The 25,876-nt window shown below is 33.2% G+C and overlaps 2 long non-coding RNA genes across 11 annotated transcripts in view; one reads left to right on the forward strand and one right to left on the reverse strand.

Moving 5' to 3' along the window:
* Positions 1-25,876, reverse strand: part of LOC141460398 (uncharacterized) — a 254,017-nt gene that overhangs the window by 120,918 nt on the left and 107,223 nt on the right. For all 3 annotated transcript variants that reach the window (XR_012461940.1, XR_012461946.1, XR_012461945.1), the window contains exon 3: positions 20,783-20,894. This is a non-coding gene — a long non-coding RNA (uncharacterized lncRNA). The remainder of the gene's footprint in view (positions 1-20,782; positions 20,895-25,876) is intronic.
* On the forward strand, positions 15,725-24,727 carry LOC141460401 (uncharacterized). Of its 8 annotated transcripts, none has more exons than XR_012461956.1 (9): positions 15,725-16,153; positions 16,261-16,368; positions 17,461-17,652; positions 17,798-17,955; positions 20,948-20,986; positions 21,069-21,183; positions 22,367-22,400; positions 22,621-22,794; positions 24,429-24,727. It is a non-coding gene; the product is annotated as an uncharacterized lncRNA (long non-coding RNA). The 8 variants fall into 8 exon arrangements; XR_012461959.1 differs by having other exon boundaries at positions 17,482-17,652; XR_012461957.1 differs by having other exon boundaries at positions 15,727-16,153; positions 17,490-17,652.

Consider the following 25,876-nt stretch of genomic DNA (forward strand, 5'->3'; position numbering starts at 1 on the left):
CCTCATATTAACCATTAAATAAAATTCAAGGCCTAGACTAGTACCGCAATACATCTTAGCTTTGCGGGTCTAGCCTATAACCCCTTACATACTTTACTATAAATTTCTCATATTAACCATTAAATAAAATCAAAGGCCTAGACTAGTACCGCAATACATCTTAGCTTTGCGGGTCTAGCCTATAACCCCTTACATACTTTACTATAAATTTCTCATATTAACCATTAAATAAAATCAAAGGCCTAGACTAGTACCGCAATACATCTTAGCTTTGCGGGTCTAGTCTATAACCGCCTTCACATACTTTACTATAAATTTCTCATATTAACCATTAAATAAAATCCAAGGCCTAGACTAGTACCACAATACATCTTAGCTTTGCGGGTCTAGCCTATAACCCCTTACATACTTTACTATAAATTTCTCATAAATAATAATAATAATAATAAAGCTTTATTAACACCCTTTACAGAGAAAAAGCCTCTCCATTGGAGGATTTAGAGTTCGATTTGTACAATTCAATTTAACAATTCTATAGAATGTAGTATAATATACTAAGAAAAAAAATAGCAAGTAATCAAAAAATAATTAAATGAACAGTTAAGTATGCAAAATTTAGAACGTAATATACTGTAAACAAAATAAGCTACAAAATTTATAACAAAAATTACTTTCTTCTAAATTAATAAATTTAAATTCTTCATTAATAAATTATAACTGTTACATCTCAAAATAATTGTTTACAACTTTAGTCCATACACCTCTATCTCTTGCTGTGGTCCACCACCGGCAACCCACTCTATCTGCCATCTCATCTCTCCACCTCACTACTTGACGACCTCTTCTTCTCTTCCGATTTCTTGGCGTCCACTCAGAACTTCTCTTTGCCCACCTTTTATCCTCCATTCTGGCCACATGACCTGCCCATTTCCATTTTAATCGATGGGCCTCCAATTCTAAATCCTGCATTTTTCCGAATTTCCTTCGTACTTCCACAATACTTTTCTTTTCTTGCCTCTTTACTCCTAGCATACTCCTCAACAATTTATTTTGGGTTATTCGGAGCCTATTGGAAAGGTATTTGGTGAGGGCCCAGGTTTGACATCCATACAGAATGCAGGGATAAACGCACTGAGTAAGTACTTTTCCTTTCAGTTCATTCGAGAAATTTCCTTTAAAAATACTTTTAAGTGCCCAAAATTTCTTCCATCCCCTATTAATCCTTTTATACAATTCTTCCTCTCTCCTGCAATTAAAAGAGATCGTTTGTCCTAAATAGTTAAAATCTTCTACAAATTCTAGTTCCTCTCCTTCGATTCTAAAACCTTCCCTTCTCCCATTGGTGAGAATTTTGGTCTTCTTCCAATTCGGTATTAATCCCGCTTTCTTGCATTCTTTTAGCAATTCGGCTAGCATTTCTTCCGCCTGTATCAGATTTGGTGCGAAGATTACAACATCATCAGCGAAGCGAAGGTGATTGAGGAACGCACCATCTACACAGATTCCTCTCTTCTCCCAATCCAGCCTTCTAAAGATACTTTCCAATACACAGTTGAATAGCATAGGAGATAAAGGGCAACCCTGTCTCACTCCCCTCTCTAGACTAAAGTCTTTTCCTCTCCTCTCCAACATAATGTAGGCCTTATTGTTAGAGTAGATTGCCTTAAGTAGGTCGATGTACACCTTCTCCACTCCGATTTCCTGTAGAGCTAACCAAATAGCTTGATGTTCTAACATATCGAATGCCTTTTGGAGATCAACAAATATTAGGTATATTTCCATTCTATACTCTCTACATTTTTCCACTACCTGGTTTACTGTCTGAAGGTGATCAATTGTTGAGTACGAAGGCCGGAAACCTGCTTGTTCTTCCGGTTGGAATTCATTTATTTTATTTTTTATTCTATTTTGAACAATGTATGCAAATAATTTGTACATAACTGAGGTAAGGCTGATGGGACGGTAATTGTTAATTACATTTCTTGAACCGCCTTTATGCAAAATGAGGATCTTATTACATTCCCATTGACTTGGAATAATAGCATGCAATAAAATATTAGAGAAGAGCCTGGTTAAAACTTTACTTAGCGCATTTTTACCTTCTTTAATCATAACTGCCTCTATCTGGTCATCCCCTGTAGCTTTGCCTAATTTCAATCTCTCAATAGCTTTCTCAACTTCTCCTTCCAGAATCGCTAAGAATTCCTCCTCCCTCTCCTTTTCTAAAAACTTACTTCTATTTTCATCCTCCAAACTCCGGTCCCGTTTATAAATATTTTCATAAAATATTGAGATATTTTCTAATATTTTTTCCCTATCTGTTATTATACCTTCTGGCATTTCCAGTTTTTGAATCCAATGTTTCTTTATATCTGATAATTCTTTCTTCATCTTCTTTGTCGAACCTTCTTCCACTACCGTTTTTAAAATCACTTCTTCTTCATATTTTTTCAGATCCATTCTAATTTTCTTCCTTACTAATTTCCTCACTTCTGCGTGTTCGATTTTTTGAAATGACGTCTTGTTAATTATTTTATTATACTTTTCCCTTATTTCTCATATTAACCATTAAATAAAATCCAAGGCCGGGGGGAATCGAACCCAGTACCACAATACGCACATATTTGCTTTACAGGTCTAGCCTATAACCGTTGGGCTACCGTGGCGCCTTCATGCACAATATTCGGCTTTACTTGATGGTCGAAGAATAATAACATCAGGATCACATAGTCAGAGTTTGTTTACAAATTTTGGACTGCCCTGGAATGGACATGGAGGTTTACATAAGTGCAGGTGATCTTGCACGAATACTTTGGAACAGAAGGCCTTACATAAGAGGTATATAAAGGAGTAGTTCTCCCCCCCCCCTCTTAAATGAAGTAGCAAAAGGAACCGGACGTGTGCGCATGTTGTTATGACGTCAACATTACATCTGCCGTGAACAGTGAGAGCCGCAGATGACGTTATGTTGTAGGTAAGGGCATCAACCCTTTTGCTTAGAATTTAGCACCTTGTGTAGCACCTTGTATTATTGCATCAAGGGTTTAACAAATCTTACACCACCGGCACTGCTGCTACTCTGTACACCTGCTGCTTGGCGGCACCACCTCTGTGAGGGCGTCTCTCTTTCTCCCATTCATAAAAACCAATTTTCTACCACTGAACGAACACCTTGCAGCACAAAACCTGCCATAAGTAAGTTGGCTATGCTGACCGATTTCTCTTCGTATTCTCTCTCTCTCTCTCTCTCTCTTTCTTTCTTTCTCTCTCAACATCGAAAGAGATCTCATCGAAAAGTATCAGGAAGTTGATACTATATTCTTCGATTTGGAGGAGAATGGAGGCGACTAGCAAACATACTTTACTATAAATTTCTCATATTAACCATTCAATAAAATCCGAAGCCTAGACTAGTACCGCAATACATCTAAGCTTTGCGGGTCTAGCCTCTATCCGCCTAACATTCATTACTATTTTGCCATATTAACTAACATAATTAAATAAAATCCAAAGCCTAGACCCCGGGGAATCGAACCCACTAAACCATCAATACATATTAGCATTGCGGGTCTAGTCTCTTAACCGCTCGGCTATCGTGGCGCCGATCTTTCAACTGAAAGTCCCACTTTACGAATACATTTTTATTTTTTTTGAGATTTTCTTAAAAATCGTTGAAGATTTTTTTTTTAAATAGGTAGTAGATATATTTATGTACTCCTGTAGTTATATCACTTTCATTTTAAACATTTTTCCTGTATTCGGTAAGGGCACTTCTTGGAGCGGAAGTGAGAGCTGATACTTTTGAAGTTACCCTTAAAGTAGAATGTACAATGTGCTTTATCTAATATTTCATAAAAAATTCGTAAAATATTTTGCTAAAATTCCACACCGGAAGTGCTTACTTTTCTAAAAGAAAAATTTCTTAAATTTATGAGATTCACTTCACTGATTTAAGCATTTAAAAAAAAACTTTAAATCGTCATTACAAATCATGGTTAGTGGATTTAGGATTGGTGAGCAAAAATTATGTTTCTGCGAGTATTATATAGCAAAAATTTGGGCTAAATTGTTGTTGCTATAGTTTCGAGTTTGAAGTATATTTAATTACCGGAAGTACTACTTTACTAAATTGATTTTTTTGAGTGTAAAAATTCTGAGTTTCAAAAAAAAAAACTTTTTTTAAATTAGTTTTTTTATTCTTATAAGAATATTCCTTCCGTTATAAGGTCTGTCTGTGCCACGTGAGAGGAAGATGAACCGGAACAGCTCCAGCCACCCCCTACTAGTGGACCCTTAATGGTCAACACTCTGGAGGCTATAACAGTTCCCCGAATGAAGCGGCACCCTATACTTCTTGAAGACAGAACGCGGGTGGGGGAGAAATTGGCCCAGTACCTGGAGTTTTTATATCTTGGTATAAAGAAACTGGAACCAATTATTCCCTTCTTTCTCTCTCTCTCTCTCTCTCTGCAAGTACCCCACTCTGCTATAACTCTATCCTCTGCTCCATAAATACATCTAACGATCATTTAATATGGCAGTACCCAATCTTGGCTGGCACCTTAATAGCGGGACATTTCGCACCAAATAATACGTTCTTCTGCACATGGTCATTAACAGCCGCAGTCGGATCGTTGAAGATGCTACATTCTGTCCTAGGCCAACGTCTAATGTACCCACAGTCTACACCCACATCATCGTCCGGACGTGTCTCCCCCCTCCCAAATGTAAATAATTGGAACAGAAATTGCACAATATATCTATGATTATCGGCTTTTATTTGTGATTGTGTGTGACATTTCATTACGTTTATTGGAGGACTTATATAACTTAAATTTACTCTCTTTTTTTTCCATTCGATTATTAGGGCAATTGTAGGTACTCTAAAACAGATTATTGGCGGATCTAGCCAGTAAAAACTGCAAGTATCACAAGATGTTTTATTTGTCTACAAATCTAATGATGGTTCGTACACTATTTTTAGGAAATGACAGGTTTTTGTGGTTATTTTTTTCACGAACTAGGTTACGATAAAAAGTTTCTCGGCCTAGCTAATAGATAGCGTTGTTATCGATTTTTTTTTTTTTTAAATTAAAGGCGCGTCAACATCTGAGGTTATGGCGCCCGTTGCTTTTTTTCAAGTAAACTGCTGGCCTCCGGGGACACTGTTTTTTGTTTTCTCTCGCTACAATTGGGCTATAAGAAGCTCCTAGGAAGTGAAACAAAAAAAAAAACTAAGGGTCAGCAGCTGGATTTGAACCTGGGATCTAAGGGTTGAAATCCAGTATACGCTAATCCTTTTTTCCCCAATATTGTAGCACCTTTTTCCAAACATTTTTGGATTCAAAACCTTAATCCCTGAAAGCGCCTCGATACGTCGAAAAAACATTTGTTTTCCCCCCGAGTTCAGGGAACCTTAAAACATTCATTTCAGCGAGTACTTAATTTTACGTAAATTTTTCACAATCTCAGGAGTTATGGAATTGAAAAAAAAGTAGTTCTTAAAATTATTAAAAAATTAATTGTGAGCCCATAATTTAATAATCATTATACAGGGTGATCCATTTAAAACGCACCAATCGCAAAAAACTTTTTAGGAAAGCGGAATTTTGAAAAAACTCCACTAAGTAAACTATATGTTTTTTTTGGTCTAGTTTTCAAATTTTCCACTCCCGATGATTTATCTTCATTTTTCTCGGAGATATGGCCAAAAACCCGATTGGAGTTTCATAAAGACCACTGGTTTTAACAGCGATTATGAAAACCACATAAAAAATTGTGAAAAATGACGTTGAACCCGTTTCGATATCCCTAATATTTGTTGAGATATATAAGTTACAATTTCATTTATTCGTGAACGGTTTTCAATATTAATTTTCTACCAGAAATACACGTTTTGGGAGGTCCTCTGACTGCAAAAAAAGGTTATTGGTGGCGCAAAGTAAAAAATATAATAGTAATTAAAGATTTTAAAACATGTAGTGTAATGTAATGGTTGTGGATGAATCTGGATAAATTTGTTTTATCATCAAATAAAAGCAACCATCACATCATTTCAATGCACCCAATATGCAAGTCTTCTTGACCTATCATTACGGTAAGAATATCTTAGCAAACTGTTGGTCTAGTGGTGAAGAGCGTGGTTTTGTAAGTAGGAGATCCCCAGTTCGAATGCCGCGTATGACTACACTTTATTAAAAAAAGTATTATGATTTTTTAAGTAATAAGAATGACTGCACACGCGGGATTCGAACTGGGGATCTCCCACTTACAAAGCCACGCTCATGACCACTAGACCAACACCCGCCCATCCCTGGCACGATATTCTTACCGTAATCATAGGTCAAGAAGTCTTGTATACTGGGTGCATTATAATGATGTGATGGTTGCTTTTATTTGATGATAAAACAAATTTATCCTGATTCACCCACAACCATTACACTATACTAAATGTTTTAAAATCTTCAATTATTATTATTTTTGCTCTTTGCGTCACAAATAACAATTTTTGCAGTCAGAGGACCTCCCAAAACGTGTCTTTCTGGAGGAAAATTAATATTGAAAACCGTTCACGAATAGTTAAAGTTGTAACTTTGATCTTAAATATCTCGACTAATATTAGGGATATCGAAACGGGATTAATGTTATTTTTCACAATTTTTTTATGTAGTTTTCATAATCATTATCAAAACCAGAGGTCCTTATGAAACCCCAAACCGGTTTTTAGCCGTAACTCCGCCAAAAATGAAGATACAGCATCGGGAGTGGAAAATTTGAAAACTAGACCAAAAAAAAAAACATATAAATTACTTCGTGGGTTTTTTTCGGAATTCCGCTTTCCTCAAAAGTTATTAGCGATTGGAGTGTTTTAAATGGATCACCCTGTATACCAATAAAAATGAAGTTTTTTCTAAAAACAAAATTAATAATTAATACGCAATTAATTAACAGATAAAAATTAATCAAAACAAAAATGATTACAGGATGTGGAGATAGAAAAACCAATAAGATAAAGAGAAGGTACACTAGATTGAGGGTCAGTTAATGTGAAAAGGTCAGATAGCTTCTGATGCTGTAACCGTGGTAACCACGGACCAGAGAAGAAGGAATCTTGCACGAGCTGTGTATCACGCACGTCCGGCCAGCCACAAAGCAACACTTTACGGAGCCGTATGGGAGCTTAAGTAGACATTTGATATCTTAATGTAGTTCTACAAGCTTTAATTTATATTATTTTATCGTATCCGACCCCTCCACCCCCTCCCATTCAACCAGCCCTCTAAAAGCCTTCTAAATAATAAACTGTGAAGTATTTTTTTGGTTTAAATTAGAGCACTTTCCCCCTCCACCACAAAAAAAAGCTCCTACATGAAAAACTATACAATAATTTTTTTTTCTCCTGTTAGTTATCAGGAAAAAGATAGTACAAATTGATGGATGATGTCTTCTACAGCCTTAAATTAATTTATTAGACTGGATAACCAATGAAAAAAAGGTCTGTTTTCTTACAAATTAGTCCAATATATCTTTTGTTACTAAGTAATCCGATAGTTTTTTTCTCTCTATTGAGTCTGCGGTAATAAAGTGAACTAAGGTTCGAAAGAACATTTTGCAGGTTTAGACATGTGTATTTATCAAAGCGGTTTTTTTTTTTTTTTGAACTATTCACTTAATACTGGATTCTAGATAGTCATTTTACAGCAAATTTTTTTATTTTAAGAATGCGTCATTTTTTTTGTATTTAACCTTTATTATTTACAATTTTCATTTATTTATTTTTTTGACGTGAATACGTCTTTAAATTTGCCATCATATGGAGGCTATCCAAAAAACCTAATGATAACAAAATCGGGGGATACAGTTTGGCATTATAGTTTCGAATCTATCGTCTACATCCAGAATTAAATTAGACCACCGGATAGCTAAAGGATCAAAGAATTCATTACGCGATAAGCGAGGACTGTGACGCATCTCGCGCGGTGTTTTAGAACCGAATCGATATATCGATGGCAGTAACTTCGATTAAATTTTACTTTTTCTCACTCTACTAAGTCCAGAGAAGATGGTATATTGTTTTCGAGTAGATTTTGAGTATTTTTACCGGAAAAGCTCTTGTTTTCCATTAAACTTGGTTTAATAATGGAAAATGTGTAGCTCTATTGAGTTGTGTTCAAATCGTTTTTCCAGGGAAATTCAATTAAGAACACTCTTTGAACAGAGAATGGTTAGGCTTCCCTCTAAATATGTCATTTTGTGTATAGCTCTGTTTTGACATCAATATTATTTTATTAAAAAAAAAAAAACCCTTTATAGGACCGGAATTTCCCCTATTCGAAGGAAATTGGCTGTCCGGAAGTACTACTTGACCCGAAAGATTTTTCAGGACTCCGGAGAATACAAACCGGATATAGTAGTGGGTATATGTCTCTCTCACTCTCTCTCTCTAAAGAACATCTCGTAGATTAAACACTGCAAAGGAAGTCTTGTGAGTGAATACTACAATTTTTATTAACATAACGGATACATGAAATTAAACTTTTCCAAAAAACGTGACCTGTTGAACAATATTATTATTATTATTTTATAATTTCTTTACGTCATATATATTCTGTAAACTTATATTTAATACAGACAGTATGGCGTTTTAAATTGTTAGCTAGAAATTAAAAAATAAAACTACAACAAAATCCTAAACATAAAATTAAAAAATAAACTCAATTTAAAAAAATGAAATAAAATAATCTTGCGCAGAAGTGAAACGTGTCAAAACTAAATCATATACGTATCATAACATCGCAAAACAAGAAGATGGCCGCCTTAAGAGTTCTTATTGATTAAACCAGAGTACGTTCATCATTATGATTAAAGAGTAACGTACGTAATACAGTGGTACCTCGGTTCTCGACCACGATTCGTTCCGGAAGTGCGGTCGAGAACCAATATGGTCGAGAAACGAAACAATTTATCCCATAAGAAATAATGTAAACTATGTACTTTATTTCGTTTCTAAGCCCCAGAAATATGCCGTTTTACTTGCCTAATTTTTATAGTTTATGTAAAAACAAGGTATCTAAACAAGAAATAAGATCTAAAAGTGTACAAATATAAAACCAACTCGGCTCATCTCGGGTGTTCCGAGTTCCAAATGTTTGTTCGGATTTTAGGACAATATTTTCTCGAATTTCTTGTTCGAATACCGATTTGTTCGAAAGTCAAGTCGTTCGAAAACCGAGGTACCACTGTACCTACTTATTCGGTCAGACATTAACGCCAAATTAGATGTCGTGGGTACGGTGGTGCTTCTTGCAAACACATTTAACCTAAAATTAATTTTATACCCCTAAATAAAATTTAAGGTTAACTGGGACGAGAATCGAACCCCAAATTAACCGCCTCACTTTACAAACTTTGGCTTTGAGGGCCGCTTCTCTAACCCGCTCGGCTACCGTGGCCGTCTTGTGATTATTTCCAAAAAATAAATACTTATTATCCAATATTTCTCATATAGCTATAAATTTTTTTATACGATAGGTATAATTACTGCCCGCATTCTCCGTTTTTTGATTTTTGCTACTGACTTTCTTTCTGGGTTAAAATATTTAATTGGAGAAGTGAGCATTTCTTTATTGGTTAATTTATTGAAGTTTAACTAGGTTAGGTCGGTTAATATTTATGCGCGTAATGAAATATTCTGTTTGTGCTTGATATACTACTGAATTGAGGCGATCATAAAAATTTTGGTGTTTTTTTTTCTTATTTAAAGCAATATTTAATTGATAAGGATCAAAATTTGGCAGGATGTAATAAACAACTACTGTAAAATTGAGAGATTGAAACGAGCACGACTAAATCTTCTTCTTTTTTTAAAGTAACCGCTCTAGATTATCGATGTTATGATTCGAGAGCTGATGAATGTACCTCTAATTCTTATCTTTTTACGTAGAAGGAATCTACTCAGTACTTCTTTTAGAAGTCTTAATCGAATTACAGAGAAAGAAGTTTCAAGAAAAGATCGATTTATGTGTTTTTAATCACTATAATCACTGGATGAAGTTTAAATGATGTTGCAGGAGCTGTTTTTGAAGGAAAGGAAATCTTAAAATACGGAAGAATCTATTCGCAAAAGTGCCATTTCCGATCAGCTGTTTTCCATCAAATTTACAAATTCAGTACCAAATTTGATACTTATTAATATTATACAGGTTACAAGACAGTACAATATACTGTAATAGCACTTTAGAGGACTGCCTAAAAAAAAAAAAATGTTTTGAATCCGTAATCCGTTTCGTGGAGCAGTTTTTGGGGAAAGATTTTGTAAAAAAAAAGTGAAAAATAAATTGGCACTTCCGGTTGTAATAAATTTGATCAAAAACCTTATTTTGTGGTAACCACTTGGCACCTAGGCTAAATATAATTGAACTTTCGGCATATTTTTGATTTTTTTTTTTTTAAATTACGAAGGATAAATAAAAACAGACTTTTTGACTTCAATTCAGCAGATCTCCATAACTGATATTTCCGGAGAGAAGTAAAAAAAAAATGAAAATCTGCACTTAGTAGCGTAAAGAGAAAGTAAAAAGTTGAAGCTTTGCAAAAAAAAAAAAACAAACACTATTTTAAATAGACAGGAGCTCAAAATAAAACCACGAGGCGGTTATTGTTCGGCTATAATAAAAGACAGGAGCTCAATTTTTTTTCCCCCCAGTCTTATTAGTCAAGCTCTTATACCAAAACTAGCTGGTGTATTAAATATTTTTTAAACGGCAACTAATCATAATGTTACATCACTATTAAAAGATGCAGAACGATAGTTTTTTTTTTTGTTTTTTGTATCAGCAGACATATTTTTTTTAGGCACGAAAATATTTGGTTTCTATTTAGCCCATTTTCAATTCGTTTCGCAATTGAAAAGATTTCTCACATTATAAGTATGAAGAACTTTGGTTAAGAATTTTAACACTACCGACTAACTTGTAATTTTCTTAATTGTTACGCTTAAGATGGTGGCAATTTTTCTTTCTTTTCTTTTTTTTTTTTGTTTCCAAGTAGCCAATTTGGTTTTCTACGAAGAGCTGTTAATATAAGGCTCCGCCTTATTATATAATTTTCTATGTAGAAAAAGAATAATAATATTTCACATATATTTTGTAAATTTTAAGACAACCTAATATTCTTCAGATGTATAGTTAGTTAGATAGACCTTAAAATTGATTTCAATCATATGTTTATTACAAGAAGATAATATAGGTATTTTACAGGAAGGAACACACTTTGAATTCCAACGTACTCTTAAGCTATAATTATCAGATTATAGCTGCTAGCAATGCTTCACAGCAGTTTGTTAATTTGTGAGGAAATAAAAAATTGAGATTTTTTAAAATCTAAATCTAAAATTAACAATCTAGTAACAAAAATTCGATAACAATCCTACAAAACAGGTTCTCAGAGAACAGGAGTCTCAGAGATGAATGCACAGCGATGCTACCGAGCAACTGTGACAATTCTGCAGAGAAGGAAACACGGTAAAACTGTTTTAGTCAAATGGTAGCCTCCCCAGGACAGACTTGTCTCAAAGCTGGGATTAAGATAAAATCATTTTGCTAAGAGTTAGGGATAAAACAGGGAGGTCAACCACAGAACAAGGAGTGGCGCCCAAATGGGGGAACCAAAGGTGTCGTATGATCTGTGTTGACGGAAGGACCGGCACAAACGCAGACTCTGTCAAGAACGAAACTTACGAAGACTGCTCTCAGTGGATGTAGCCAGAATTGGACTAAACGCTGGCCTTGTAAAAGAAAAATTAGAATTTCTCAGAAAGATTGCATAGTTGGGAAGGGTATACACTCTCTTGGCGGTGGAGAGCCTATATGAAATACAATCAATGCCCTAATCCTTGGGACATACCTAGAGACTCTAGGAAATACCCGTATTTTTAAGGCGTTTCCGGGAGAGATGCCAGAGAATGGTTACGCCAAACTAACCGACTTCATGCTCAATCTGAAGCTTTCTGGAGAGCATGGTTTAGTTTCTAGATGTGAAAGAAACCAAGAAACCTCTTCTTCAGGAAGACTTATAGAGAGCAATGGAGGAGAGGGGTAAGTTGGCTGAGGTGAGAGATTATTTCCGGCTCCTACTTCTCCTCCAAGAACTTTCCTGGGTTACTACTTCCATTACCTGGGGCTCCTGCATTGTGGATGATCTCATCTCGTAACTAATGGAAGTCACATTATTAAATAAAAGACCCAGTCCTGTGAAGCTAATATGTATTGTGGTACTGGGTTCGATTCCCGGTCTTAGGCCTTGGATTTTATTAAATGGTTAATAAAAAGAAATTTACAGTAAAGTATGTTTGCTAGTCGCCTCCGTCCACGACACCTAATTGGTAGTTGGACGTTAATCCCCGCCTGAATTATTAAATAAAAGACCCAATGAAACCCCTTCATTAAAAATTGCGAAAACTATTGAAATAACAAGGAAAAATAAATAATAAATTATTTAAGGGCATCGTCTTAAGCAGAAAAACAATAATCTTTGTAGGCCTGACTTTACTGATTTATTATCAATTAGATAATTTTCTTAAAATGGCCAAAACATTTTGTGGTGTCAATTATCTTTTCTTTGGCAAAGAGGTTAAGTAATAAATTAAGACTAAGAAGTAGAAACAATGTTCCAGTCTAAAAGTTACATCAGTTTGATCGGTATAGATCTGGTAACAAGATATTCGCCCTATTGCCCAAAAGGTTCAAAAACGTTTGCTGCTGGTCTAGTTAGGTGGTCACACACGGCCTCACAAATCTACTTCTAGTCATGTAGATACCTACTAGATCTAGAGCATATAAGGTGTGCTACAGGACATATGTCCTGAGACTAGTTCTGTGTCTATATTTTGTATCTAAGATCTTTACCAGCAGTGCTAATAAAAACAGAGGTTCTAGCCGCCTATGTTGGGGGGGGGGGGAAGCCAACTGTAAAACTGATGATGGGGTAGGTTATGTTCATAAAGGTTAGGTTAGGTTTTCGGGTTTTCACATTAAGTTTGTGTATCCTGTTGGCCGTGTCAAGAATAATGCTCGTTTTGATATCCGCTAGTGATAGAGAGTGAGAGAATCTGGTGTGCACACTCTCACGACTTCCTCCAAGTTCGAACTCATTAATATTCTTCAAACTCAGAACATATATTCTACGATTATCTTTTTTTAGAAATAAATCTACCAATCCCCTTTCAGAGGAATTACCTTGAATCGCATTATTGGGCCAAAAAAAAATTTCTAGTAAAAGTTGTAGATTTATGTGTTTGTAAACGCTATATCAGGTTTACATAAAATTGTAGGAGCCGTTTGTGAACAAAAAAAACTTGAAATACGAAAAATTTCATTCGAGTTAATAACATTTCCGGTCTGCTGATTTGGAAATTCAGTCTCACATTTGACTCCTTAATTAAGGTTATACAAGATGGAAGACAGGTACAATGAGCAGTAATGGCACTTCCGTTCCTTCTCTCCCAGAACTATCCTTAATAGAATTAGTACACCAATTTTAAAGGAAATCGTAGGAGTCGTTCTTCAGAAAAACTCTTGCAAAAACTGAAAAATCTACTCAGTACATTAGAAACTTCCGGTAGACCTATTTTTAACTAAAACTTAATTGTAGCACCCTCTGATGGTAAACCTAAGCTGCATACATATCTGACTTTCTGCGATTTTTCGTTTTTTTTTTTAAGTTCCGGTGGATTAGATTAGATTAGACTAGACTAGGGCGGCCTCAAGGCCTACGCCACTGCGACCCCTTTGGATCTATTGTGGCTCCCCTCACTCTAAAGCTCACCCCTCCAGACTTGTCCTTTTAATTAGACTCTTAATGCTGGAGAGCGACTCTTGAGTAAAGCTCTCAGGGCCCTGGTTTTTCCTTCCCGAGAAGTAACATCCTTAGTCCACACGAGCCCCTCACACTGACACAACACGTGCAGTGCCGTTTCCTTCTCTTCCTGTCAGGAACCTACAGAGGCTATCATCTGCCAGGTACCCATGCGATGCATATGTTTTCTGAGCCTGCAGTGGCCTGTTTAATAGGCCTACAATCATCCTTATAGCCCCCACGGCCTTGACGGATTAATTCTGCAGTAAGCCTCGGCGAATAGCCTTTAATAAACTCCTTCGCCTGTCTCTGCCCAGTGGTGGGGCAAGCCACCACTCCTGAGCCCTACTCTGCACCCATAAGTTAATGGTCGCAGTCTTAACACACTTCGGAACCCCAAAACAGGGCTCCAGGCCAACGAAGTGTCTAAAGTTCCGGTGGATACGTACGTACAAACAAACAACACGAATAGGAATTAGAATTCCCTTGAAGACGACTTTGTTTTCTTAATAGAATTCCAAAAAAACGATGTGCATGTCTTTAAGTTTTCAACCTAAAAGTTAAACCCGTTTTTATTCAATAAATTTTTTTAAAAAAAGTCACTAATAATAAAATAATACCAAAACCACTGTCAATAAAGTGAATTCAACTCGACCAACTTTATTTCTAAATATTCTTTGGTTTTAAATTATATTTTATTACATTTTGAGGATTAAAATTGTATCAAAAGGTAAATGAAGCAAAAAAAATAAGCATAAATACGACTATTTACAACTTATAATCCAATAAAATATCAGATATTAAAATGCATCTTTTGGAATATATTAATAAATTGATGTTTTTGAGGAATATTAAAAAATTATAATACTGATAAAATTCCCGATTATAAAAATGTTGGCTTAGACTGTCAACGAATTAACCTTACTTCCCCTAATAATTTGGGAGATTTCATTTTATTTGAAAAAAAAAGATCCTGTACATTAAAATTTGGATAAAAGACAAGAATAGGAAAGAGGAACCAAAAAAAATTCTCACGAAAAGTTGAAATCATAAAGGAATTGCTGATCTTATCAGTACTAGCGAATCGTTCCGGTGTGTTAATATTTCTCAAAAATTGTGAACATAACATCAGAAATTGATTTCAAAACAATGACATCATAAATGGGAAAAATTTTGAGCCAGCAAGTATGGGCGAAGGTAATAAAGTTTGGGAATCACCCGTCTTAGACACTGATTTTTTTTGTTGTTTTTTTCTTATTATCACACACATTTGTAACTTTTGAACCGGAAAATCCAAATTTAATAATATAACAACAATAAAACAGCATGTTGTTAATAATTAAAAGCAGTCAAACAGACCGGAAACTGAAAATTGTACATTTGGAGCATGAATTGTCAATTATTTTAACCAATATGGCATAGAAAATAGCCTGTTAGGCTAAGAAACATATGGTGCCATACCACGAAGGCGAGCCTCCTTAATAACGACAGATGATCCACATACTTTTACCAAGCTAAATAACCACATCTTTCAAAAAATGTAAACCTTTTTTCCAAACTATATTTAGCGTTATTACAATAGTTTGTTTCATAAACATTTACAGTTGCTATTGTTTCTAAGCTAACTAGACCACCGGAAGGGCTTTAGTCTTATTTATATTTCCGTTCACTTCTTAGTCGTAGATCTTTTAAGTCGTGTTGAATGATTGAAATTTTGTTTACGCTGGAAGTACTACTTCTGGAATTTTCTGCACATGAATTGCTTAAAAGAATGCCTTAATAAACTCAAAACTCACAGAAAACCGCAACTTGATACGCCATTTTTGGTCGCTTCTGATAATATTCGACTAAGGTCATATCATTCAATGGCATTAAAGACTAAATACGAAGCTAAAATTTCAAATACCCTACAAAATACCATTTCAGTTTAAGCCATCCTGTAAACTATACAGTTTCAACAGCCAAATAATGTTAAGGAGTTTTTTTTTAAAAAAAAAGCATTGCTAGAATTTCAAATTTTTCTAAAACTATGAATTCGTGAGGTTTTGGGGGGCGATGAATTTAACTGGAAAAGAGATTTTTGATTTGGCGGTGGCGCTGCATTGCAGTAGATAGTATTACTGCGCATTTAGTAACCTATACCTTACGATAGTACCGTACTAGTAGATCTGTAATTAGGAGTTGTTAATACTGGACAAGAGAAATCAAGCGAGTGTTAGTTATCCATTTACTTTAACTATCTAATTAAATTGCCTTAAAATTCAAACCAGGTAGAGGAGAATAATTCACTATTCCAAAGGTTTTAACATTTATCGTTTACTCTATTACAATTCAACGATAAATTTGAGGTTATAAAAGTTAGATGTGTGAAATAAATGTGAATTAAACCCTAGTTTTTGATTCTAGTGATTCGCTTTTAAAAACATTTGACGAAGAAATTTGGATATTGTTATATTTACGTAACATTGTAAACAATGATGAAGAGATATTGCACAACTTTATACAACTGAGAAGGTAACATTTTGATAGCATTTTTTTTTTAAAAAAGTATTAGTTAATTTTTTAAAACGGTCTTAAAATTGAAGAAGGCTTGTTATAGATCGGTATAAGATTCAGAAATGAACTATGGGTCGATTTATGTTCAGTTTTCACAGACGAATTTATCGTCTAAAACAAGCGTTTAATGGGTACTCAATGAGCTTTGAATTAACGTGTCAAATTTAAACCTATTATTACAAAAAAAAAAAGAAAAAAAAGTAGTTCGACTAGAAATAGTAACGTTGCTCCCGGACTAGAGACACTTCACTATAAGAAGGAACTGGAGTTAACTAGAGCTAGATTAGAAGAGGCGATTCAAGTTAACAACCACACCTTATCTATCTTGAATTAACCATAGTACCGTTAGATTAGAAAAAAAGAAGTGAAAACATACTTTTGATAAGTTTAATTATTAATTATAACCAAGAATTTTGTTTGCTTAGTCTTATTTCTCAATTATTTTTTTTATAAATACATGCCACAAGTTTGGTCCTGCTAGTATCATCAGTGGATTCCTTTTAATTCTTTCTAAGAGATACTGTTAAGTATTTTTTACTTCAGGAATTCTTTTCCAGAAAAATAAGGAAATAGAAAGGTTTAGATAAGATAATAACAAAATTTAAGACGGGAAGCGTAATAATAAAGTGCTTTAACACAAGAAATAAAAAGGATTCTAGTGATAATGATCCTGAGGAACGAAATGCCTTGCATGGGATTAAAAATAAATGAAATATGTTTTCTAACATAACAATATTTCTGGGTGATAATTGATAATCTACTTATCTACTTAAACTTATCATCAAGAACGCCAAGTATGTAAAAATGAGGAATCAAGTTTTGCAGAATCTGCCTAAATACTAGAAGTATATTCAAAAGGTGTTGCAACACATGGAATTCAGAATATTTAGGTTTTTTTTCTACGCTACTAGTGTGGGGTCTAGGATCTGTATGGTACTCTAGTGTAAATCGCTATACATCTCGTAGATCTTTACCAGTAGGTATATACACAGATAAACAACCATAAACTCTTTCTTTACATCAATTTGATCTCGAATTGTATTGAACTAGATAGCATGCTATCACGAGCAGTGTTTTAGGAAGGGTCACCATGTGCAGGTTATCATATAGTTGAAAAGGTTACTTTAAAACCTTCCCCCATTGACCTAATATCATTGATACTAACGCTAGTCTTAAAGTAATAATTAAAGTTACAATTAAGATGAACAATGAAGTAGCAGACCTTTCTTTCCATTTGTTCAGGTGAGGTTAAAATAACTACCATGGCTTATAAAATATTTTGAAATACGTATTTAAAAAGCATTATTACAGTATAAAGCCTATTCTAGATCAAGTAAAAACACCAGTTTTCCCAACAAAAAACCGATTAATTCATTATTATTTTCAGTGAAAAATTCCACTCGTTCGAAGTGGATTGGTGAATAGTTGAACTGTTATCAATTTATTTATTTAAAGCACTTCAAACTGGCCAGAAGATTCAAAAAAGGGTTCAAGAATTATTGACCTAGAATGGGAAATAACAACCTCTGGTACTGTACAGTGAACGTAAGACATATTTAAACAATATTAAAACAGTAAAATTAGCAATATATGCATTGAAAATGTAGTTTTATCCACATCGTCGGATAATATAGTTGAATCTGAACAAAATTATGAACGGTACGACAGTAAAATCAACCATATTAACCAGCACTACATACCCAACAACATTTTCATAATTTATTTGTCGTTAACAATGTTGAAAAAACAAAATTGAAAACATTGAAATGACATCTTAGGGATTGTGTGTTAACATCGGATCGAAGCACTATAAATGGAATTTGTATTTCTATACACAAACTTGATTAGGTCTCTGGTGATGGTTTAAAATCCGAAACCGGTTACTAATAGCGAAAATTTTCACGCTGTTGGGGATAAAATCAACGATATCATTTACATGTACATGGCTAGTAAGGTAGATGTCTAAGCAAACCATATCAATTTTTAGATTACCCAATCACTTATTTACATTTACTTTTTAAAGAAATAATGTAGCGCTTTTAAAGCTTTGCAAATCAAAATGTAGATTTATCTCCTTAACAAAAACTTACAGTTTTAAAAGTTAAGTATAAGGGTTGATTAAACGCCAAAAGGTACACAAATCAGCGAGTACCCAACATTTCATTAATAGTTAAGTAATTCTACTGCATTAATTTTCATTAATAAGTTATTTTTTAGAATTTATTAGATGTCACAGACCTTATGCTGGCCATTTTCGTCAACAAAATATATGTTCAAGTAGCACTGTAGATTGACTGTAATATCTAGTTATCTATAATAATCAAACTATTAATTACAGGTTAAAAAGAAAAACGTTATAAAAAATTTAAAAAAAAATTCAAAACTTTTTTTTATAAAAAACTTACACCAAAGATTTTGTTTATTTTATTTATTTATTTTTATTTTTAAATAAAAATCGTCGGTTTAAGTTCATTCTTTGATTAAAGTAATTGTTATTTTATGAAGTAGTCAAACGTTTATAATAATAGGTAATAATTATCTGGCTTTATCGCAAATAATATAGTTTTCTTCAATTACACTCTCAATGTAGCTGTTCTTCTCACAATGTTGTATATATGCAATATAAAGTAAATAAGATATGCATATTTTTAGGGCAGCTAATTATTCCAGTATTTTACTATAAGTAAAATCAGGGGAACTAAATTAAATTACAATTGAGAAATGAATAATTGTTGTTGAATAATCTACTTGTTATTATCTGTGTATTATTTGTGCTCACGAATATTTCGGTAAGACGAATTCAAGACAGTAGCCTACTCTAACTTTGTCTTTTTCTACTTTAACATGCATGTACATATTTATGTGATTTATCATAATTATAACAAAAAAATATTATAAATGAAGTGGCCAGCATAAGGGTCTGTGACATCTAATAAATTCTAAAAAATAACTTATTAATGAAAATTAATGCAGTAGAATTACTTAACTATTAATGAAATGTTGGGTACTCGCTGATTTGTGTACCTTTTGGCGTTTAATCAACCCTTATACTTAACTTTTAAAACTGTAAGTTTTTGTTAAGGAGATTTTTGTACCTTTTGGATAGATTTTCCTTTTTGTTTATTTTACAAAGTTACATATCTTCTTTACAGATTTTTTTAAAATTTGGAATAAACAATTCTATCATTATAATCTGATAAGGTGTTAAGTCGGAACCGTAACTACCAATGGAGAGATCTTTTTAAAGAATGATTATAGTTGCGTTCCCCCAAACCATCCTCAATAACAATTTTTTTGAAAAAGCATTTTGAATAACGTAGGAAGGTATTTGTACGTAAATAGCAAAATTAAACTGCGATTTCAGTACTTCCTTTTAAGAGGAGTAAGAAAAATAAACTACGATTGCAGTACTTCTTCCTAAAAGGCAAAGAGGCAAAGATCTTTTAATCGAACGACAATTCATTGATTTAAATCGGTTCACTCATTGATAATTTAAATGATTGCAGTACTTCCTCTTAGTAGGTGCAAGAGCATCAGCAACGTAGAGGAGCTTTAACCACTTATTCGAGCTGAATTTTATCAAAATCGGACTAAGCGTTATAGAAATATTGGTAATAATAGTTTTAGAAAGGGCCTTATTTGGGTGGGGCAAACTCCCCTCCTTATGAGGCACGGCGTCGAGACTTTTAAAGTGCAAATCTGTACAAAATTTCGATTCGAATGACCCTTCATTCATGCAAATCGGTTCACGTGTCGATAATTTGCAACGATTGCTATACTTCCCCTTAACAAGTGTAAGAGCAGATCGTCGCTTTAATGTTACGTAGGGGAGCCCTAACCCTATCACCCTACCAAATTTTATCAAAATCGGGCCAAGATTTACAGAGTAATTAGTAATAATAATTTTGGAGGGGGCCTTACATAAAGGGGGCTAACTCCTCTCCCATTCGATGTACAGCGTCGAGACCCCAAAAAGGCACATCTACATAAAATTCCGAATCGAATGACACCTCATTCATGAAAATCGGTTCACGCGTTTAGGCGCTACGTTGTTTACAAAAAAGGTAACAAGAAGAAGAAGAAGAAGAAGAACAAGAACAAGAACATTTTTTGAAAATGCCGTTTTTGCTCATTTTGAGCATCTTTTTTCTCAATATCTATCAAATCTAGGTTGTTGCAAAAAAATTACAGTCATAAAGGAGGATTTGCCCTATATTTTAAAGAAAATTTGGGAATTTTATCTTTTATAGAAAAAGAGAAAAAAATTGTCAAAGTTGGGTGTTTTTCAACGTTACGCTTTTTCGTGCAGTTTTTGATGATCAACCCTTATACAACTGTCCTACCGGACAGTTTTAATAAATATAGATCCTACCTTAATTGTTGTCTGCGACTGATTGAAGACGACTTCATTCCAATGAAATAATCGCAAGTTTAAGAATGTTCACTGGCACTGCACAAAACTCACTACCCGAACTGAAGTACACCTGTTAAAAAAAATATATGTATATTATTAAGAAGCCTTGTCTATTTATTTTAGGCACAAGAAATTTTGAATAAAGTAACATCAAAATTTAGGGTAAGAAAATAATTGAAACTTGTATTTTTTTTTCAAAAATTACTTTGTGTTTAATAAGTTTTTAATTGAAGATTATTTACAGATTTTGGTATTTTAGTAATTTGCATATCAAGACACAACTTTCGAATAGACATTGTAAAGTGATGACATTTTGAGAAAGCTGGAAAATTTGGAAAAAAAAAACTTTGAAACTCCAGGTATGCTTTAATGTTGCAATTCATTTTTTCACTTTTCATGCTTATCAATCATTAAAAATGATCCAGTAATTTCTTCTAAAGCAGAAGCAGGCCATTTTCATGCTATAGTTAACCTCAAGTTTTTCAATTAAGTTGAAAACTATAGAAATAGTAGCTAAATTGATGGAAATTTAAACTCACAAATCACACAAAAGAGAACTGTTATGTTATATGTCAGCAAACAGTGTAATTTAACATTCAAATTCCCGTTAAAATTTTAGTTATAGTATTTTTTTTTTTTGGCCTTCTGGGCATGCAGATTAGCCATTGATTCAGTGTGGAGATGTATTTATTTCTTCAATAATTTAATAAATTATATTATTTAATTATATTATATTTAAAAGAATATTATCCTAATAATTAAATTATATTAGAATGTGATTATGCTTAATATGATTCACTATTGCCTCAAGAGTTACAATATTAGCCCCTGCCAATTAGTTATAGTATTGTACCTAAATATTTATTAGCTACAGTTTCACTTAACTCATGTTTAAAAAGTAGTCAAAGTTATTTAAAACATCATAATCTTTGTCCCAATCTAAGTTTATTTTCAATGGAATAAAAAACTTTAAAGTTCAAATGAATAGAACTGTAGGGTTTAAAAACTGAAAATGCATAGAGTGAAAAACAAATATAAACTAATAATAATTTGGATTTTTTGAGTGTATTAATGTTTAAATATTAATAATATTACAATTTTTAAAGCATTAATTCGCATTATTCATAGAATCAATTCTTAAAACTCGTTTGAAATAAGATTTACAATGTCTAAATACCTCCATACTTCGCCCAAACTTTTAATTGTGTAATCCACTATCAAATATTACAAATTTTACATCATTTTAATATTTAGACTTTGCTTAATCAATTATGGGGTAAATAACTTTAAATTATATTAATTTTTAAGTTAAATTTACTTACACAGCATAGATAACGTTCACCTTTTGCCCACCAGAGATTAGACTGGAGCAATATGGCGAATAGATATCAAGACAGCTGTTACCTTCTTTAGCATTAACAATTAGTTAAGATTAATTTAATTATAAATTAATTTTAATTATTTATTTTCTGTATATAGTTTTTATTATTTAATTATATTAGAACTTTGGTTTCATTTTTTTTTATTTATTTTCTGTTTCAGTTCATGGCAATTAGAAATGACGTCACTCTCTGTGGTGGGTATTTTAAATTAAAGGATTTCTTTATTTAAATGCATTGATGACGTTTTTCGTTATTACTTCAAAAAAAAGGTTTAATTTGTAAAAAAGTCAAAATCATTATTTTTTCTTAAAAAAAATAGTAGTTTTTCCGGCTAAATTATTATTTTTTTTTAAACTGTTGATATGATAATCTAAAAAAATGCTTTTATCTCATGTTAGGCTTGTATTATTTCAGGTTTTTTTTATAGGATACAATCAGGTTTTCATGTTCTGGAGAGTAAATAATTGAAAGAGTAATTGATTTATTAATATGTGTTAACAGTTAACACATGGAAGTTATGAAAAAGATTGTAAATGCAGAATTAAAATTCTAGTTCCAATAAAGAAAGTGGTCCACTGTTTGGAGTAGGTGATTTACACAGATACATCAAATCCTCTAGATAGATTAGGTTGGATCGTAGTGCTAGATACAATCAGCTGTATTGAAATTTTGTATATTATTATTGGAACTAAGAGCTAAGATGAAAGCTCAAAAAAAAAAAGAAGTTTAAATGAAGCCAAAGAAGATTTTTAGTGAAGCTGCAGCGGTTATTTTTTTTATGGCTTCCATCATTTTATTTATTATTTAAAGAAATTAATTGTTTATTTTTTAAATTTAAGTAGTTTCTGACAACGATAGTTGTTACAATGTTATTTGTCAGTTGCTGTCAAACTGTTTTGCTTGATAAGTAGGAGGACTTAACACTTCTTAACACTTAGTAAAAACTTAGTACTTAGATTATTGTGTAAATAAGAATGATCTTTTTTTTCTTATTTTTTTTAAAAAAAAGCTTGCTACTGTTTTGATATTTATTTAGGATTAGTAATGTTTAGAATTACTTGGGTTGGTTAATGGTTAAGTCATGTTCTTTTCCGTCTGTTATTTGTTTTGTGTTACACTTACGAATCATTTCTAAGCTGAAGCATGTTTTGTAGAGTATTTTGAAATGATAGTTGAGCAAAAAGTATCCATTAAAATGCAGAAGATATAGCCAATCGTTTTGTACCTTTGCTGATACGTTAAGTGCGTTCTACTTAGACTCTTGTCCTTGCATGGTAATTGATATCAGATACACCGATAAACTATACGAATCGATATGATCGTGCACTCAACATTATCGCACCGTAGTAAATGTGAGACTTTTTGAAGTTTACAAAATTTTCTTTAAAATTAAAAAAAAAATGGTACTCGGAAAGTTTGAAACAGTTTTAAGGATTATAAAGGGTTTTAGAGCGAGTGTTAACTGCAACTTTAAAACCCAATAACGAATTGAATGGATGGTTTACTTACATTTATTGCCTTTCAAATGAAATTTATGGAGATCTAACCCGGTACTTGTCTGTGGAAACTTTGTGAATTAAATCTTGTATTAGTTGCCATCAGAGAAATCGTGTGTGTATTCACAGTATTTGCTTTTTTTATGTTTTTAGTTACCCCTACCTTTTTTTAGAAAAGAGAAACTACTGCAGTCGTGTAACTATAGTTCATGAGATGTTTCTATTTCATAAAAAACGGTTTTTAGAAATTACGTCGTACGTATTCTTGGTCTGTCGGTGGGCCTGCAAAAACGATAATAATCACCGGAAATTCGAATTTGATACCTGATTTAGGTGCCACAGTCGAATTCGACATAAGCTTTTGGAATAAATCTCCCAATTGGATGTTACTTTACAGAATCGATATACCAGTTGTTTTTTGTTTTTTTTTAAATTGGCTTTTACGATTTCCTTTTAACTTTGAATACTTATAAGTAGTTTTACAACTTTTGCGTGCAAAATTTTCCGTGAAAATTCGATTAAGGTCACTTTTAAGGACAAGGTGAGGGATTGGACTGTCCTCTAAAGTATTTTTAAAATGTGAAGTGTGGATTTAGAATCTATTAAATATTTGTAAAAGTTAAAGAACATTGCGTGAACGAAAGATGAACCGGATTTACTGAATAGATTATTATTATTTTTTTATCGTTTTAAGAATCCTCCTAATACTTGATTCTCTTTTTCCAGCGAAAGAAAGACTACTTGGTGACGTGTCTAAAGAATGAGTGACTATGAAGAAAGAAGAAAGGTGAAGGCTTTATTGGAAGGTGGGATGTTCAAGAAGAACTGAACGGTACAGAGTGGTGAAGAGAGACAGAGAACTTGGATTTGTCTGGAGATTTCAGATTCCAGATGGCGGCGGCCAATTCTTAAGGAATAAGGAAAATGCCTGGAAAGGATGGAGTTTTGTAAAGAAGACCTTTATCTGCCTGAAGGACTTAATTAGAGGTTAACAAAAGTTGAAGAATAAACTAATGTGTCCAGAAGCTTCTTTTGTTTTTATTTATTTATAGTCACCCTTCGACTTTAATCAAGATGTTCGATCACAGACTGGGACCAATCAATTAGTTCGGTGTCTCGTTCAATCAAAATCATTACCACCTTAAGTAATAAACAAGTCTAATATGTTTAGAAAATTAATACTTAGCATACCCACCTTACCAATTTATTGTTCAATACTATGTTAATACCCACGTTTATAAATTTACAAGTTATTTATTTATAGGAAAAATAGATCGTTGTTAAATAATAATATGGACAAGATTATGATTAAAATATTGGCCGAAATTAAGTCTTCAAATTTTGACTAAGCGTACCGAAATTTTAATTTATAGACCCATCAAGTAAGACAAGAGGTAACTTCGGACAAGTTCTTCAAGTATGACTAAAGAGGCGTGAAAAGAGAGGTGTGTTTTTATTCATATTTCATGCTTTTAGCCTTGGAGTAGCCGTGATGTTTATTAATCTGCATGGAGAATGTGCGCAGTGCCCCCAGTAGCCGAGGATGGAAGTTCAAGGGAGTGGCTACACATAAAAATAAACTGAGACCAGATTCGTTTCTACTTTTAGTATCAGAAAATTTAGTCGGTGGGTTCGAAAGACCAAATACTTTAAAAGAACTCCCTATCTTCGCTTGGATATCCAGTACGCGGTAATCACTCAGCTTATCCCTTCCCTCCACAAGTCTAATTGTACGTATTTTTCTTTCTAGTTACCATTTTCTACCCATGCTGAATTCTGTTGCACATGTTCAGTCACTTCTGTATCGGTTGGGCCTGCCATAAATTACAAGCAGGTAAGTAAACTGATGGTTTACGCTAGCTACCACTTTAAAAACTAGGGCACCGTTAAATTTCGAAACATATCTAGCGCGCCCAGAACAAATAGAACTTGTAAGTTTAATATCGAAGGATATTTTTAAAAAACGTAGGAACTAATATTGTTTAGTAACACAAAATACTAGCAATAATCTTGACATTGATTTTTATAAGTGACGAACTGTAGTGTACAGCTTTTTCTGATGATGTACTTAAAAAAAAAAGAGCTTGCAAGTTTTGGTTCCTTGGGAACTCTTTAATAAATTAACTCTTCGCGTAGATTGCAATGAGGAGGAGGATTTCAAACGTATAATAATA

Source organism: Rhodnius prolixus, unplaced genomic scaffold, assembly GCF_049639745.1.
Source record: "Rhodnius prolixus isolate KJV_2025 unplaced genomic scaffold, Rpr scaffold_6, whole genome shotgun sequence".
Classification (NCBI taxonomy): Eukaryota; Metazoa; Arthropoda; class Insecta; order Hemiptera; family Reduviidae; genus Rhodnius; species Rhodnius prolixus.